At 50.9% G+C, this 2,500-nt stretch overlaps 1 protein-coding gene across 15 annotated transcripts in view; it reads left to right on the top strand.

Moving 5' to 3' along the window:
- Window positions 1-2,500, top strand: part of Larp4B (La-related protein 4B) — an 86,680-nt gene that overhangs the window by 40,061 nt on the left and 44,119 nt on the right. The window lies entirely within an intron of this gene.

The raw sequence follows: 2,500 nt of genomic DNA, 5'->3' as shown, positions 1-2,500 counted from the left end.
ATCACTCTTCTAACTTTTTCTCCTCCTCCTCCTCCTCCTCCTCACTCTTTATCACTCTTCCACCTTTTCTCCTTCTTCTCACTCTTCCACCTCCTCCTCCTCACTTTTCCGCCTCCCTTTCCTCCTCCTTTTCACTCTTCCGCCTCCTCCTCCTCCTCCTCCTCCTCCTCCTCCTCCTCCTCCTCTTCCTCCTCCTCCTCTTCCTCCTCCTCCGCCACCTTCTCCTCCTCTTCACCACTCTTTCACCTCCCCACTCCTATCGGCCTTATACTCTTTATTAACAATGGAAAAACACTCCTCCCTCTCTTCTTGTTCCGCTTCCTCCCCCTTTCCTCCCCCCCCCCCCTCGCCCTGTGTCCTTGCCATAGACGCTGGAGAATGGAAAGCGAAGATGGTCCCAAGGTCGCGCTCGGCAGTTGGCCTTGGCAATGAATTTATGCTGTACAGCAGATGTTGGAGCGCTTATCTCGCGCTCTCTCGCTCTTTCTTTCTCTTTCTTTCTCTTCCCTTCTCTTGCTCTCTCTTTCTCTTTCTCTCTCTTTCTCTTTCTCTCTTTCACTCTCTCTCCCTCCCTCCCTCCACCCTTTTCTTTCTCTCTCTCTCTTTCTCTCTCTCTCTCCCTCCCTCCCTCCCTCCCTCCCCCTTTCTCTCTCGCTCTCTCTCTCCCTCTCCTTCCCTCCCCCCCCTCTCTCTCCCTCTCCCCTCCCCCCCTACCTCTCTACCACTCCACCTTTACTAGTTCCCTTCGCTGTCCCTGTCATCTCTCTCTACCTCTCCTTTGTCCCCCGTTTTCCTTCTATCCTCCTCTATCCCTCTCACCCCTTCATCTCCTTCCCGTAGACCCCCCCCCCACTCCCTCAGGATGCTCAAAATCGTTGAACAGAGGAAGTGAACATATATTTGGTTAGGTCGTATTGATTGCGTAGTGCTTGAGAGACCGAAGCTGTAAACACACCTGCCGGCCAAGTTAGCTTCTAAAGGAAAGGGAGAACTTTGGGTTTCCCGGCGAGGCTTTAGTGGGATAAACATGGATGAGGGTGGGCGTGGTGGCTCGGTGGGCGGGGTGGCTCTTAGGCGCAGGGTAGCGGGCAAACTGATCACCGGGGTTAGAATAAACAGGTACCGAGGTTTTATTTCCTATCTTGGATAACCTTGATGGGTTTATTCGTTTTCCTTCATTCTGAGGAAGGGAAGGAGAGGGAAAGAGTAAGAGAGAGAGGGTTAGAGATTATTGATCTGCATGATTTGTTTCCCCTTTCCTTGTCCTTGAGAAAAGAGGATAGAACCGATTTCGAGAAAGATAATGCGTGTATAGTTCGGTTTAGAGAAGAGAGTTTCCATGGAAGATTAATGTGTGACATTTAAGGTGTGTATGCGCCGTGGCCTTCCAACCCCGCGACCTTCTTTATCACCAGGACACTGTTCATCACTAACTGTTTCTGTCTACTTTCTCACCCTCTCCCCTTCCCTCCCTCCCTCCCTGCATTCTCTCCCCCTCTCCCCCTCCCTCCCTCCCTGTTTCTCTCCCCCTCTCCCCCCTCTCCCCTTCCCTCCCTCCCTCCCTGCTCTCTCTCTCCCTCTCCCTCTCCCCCTCTCCCTCCCTCAGAATAACGGAAGAATAAATCCACCAAAGCCTCTTCCTCAGGGAGAAAGTGTGGATTTTATTAGCTCGTGCACACTTAATGATTATTTTCCCCCTCCTGATGTTGCCTCTCCTCTGCACCCACAGGCGGAAACCGAGGGCGGGTGGGCTACATGAATATTCCTTGCGTATAAGAGGTCTGATGGAATCGTTTTGTTCCGTTTAGGCGTTGATAGAATGGGCTTTTTAAAAGGTTGTGGGTAGGTAATGGGGGGGTGGGGGTACTAGGAAAGAAGATTGGACAGGGTGCGGGTGAATGCAGCGAGAGTGAATAGCCAGTGTACACCCGAACAGTAATATATGAAGTAGGTGTAATATATGAGTGTAGTTACGGGGGTAGTTTTTGTTGTATTTCATGCCCTCTGTATCTGTCGTTCAGCGGTGTTTCATCACTAGCTTTTCTTCTTTGAAGTACCCGATGAGCGAAGGGGATAGTCAGATTCAGTTATTAAGTGGAAGAAAATTTCGACATTGTTAGAGGAGAGCATGTATTTCTTTTCAAGATCAACGTTGCGTAGGCAGTCGTGTGAGAAATTGCTTTGCTTGGCAGGCTTGCATTTTTTTGTGTGTACCGTTGGACCTTGGCAGTGCGCCCCGTCCGTGATGGGGGTACAGTAGCAGTGTTCCCTTGTATACTGGACCTAGAGCTGGCTATCGGTTCGGAGGTTTTCACGTGTGTTTGAGAAAGATTGAAAGCCCCTCGCCACAGACGCTCTGGTTGGCCACTACTGTATTTCTTCATTGTAATACTTCAGTCTACCTTCCTCCTCATCTGTTCCTGCGCCAAACTATGGGCGCCGAGCATGCCCCTTTATGTACTCATGCGCCAAACTATGGAGTGCTGGGCATCCACGGAGC

The sequence above is a fragment of the Penaeus japonicus genome, unplaced genomic scaffold, assembly GCF_977035675.1.
Source record: "Penaeus japonicus unplaced genomic scaffold, GWHDUDI00000001_assembly GWHDUDI00000022, whole genome shotgun sequence".
NCBI classification, from domain to species: Eukaryota; Metazoa; Arthropoda; class Malacostraca; order Decapoda; family Penaeidae; genus Penaeus; species Penaeus japonicus.
This window is presented reverse-complemented; position numbering and strand designations above follow the sequence as displayed.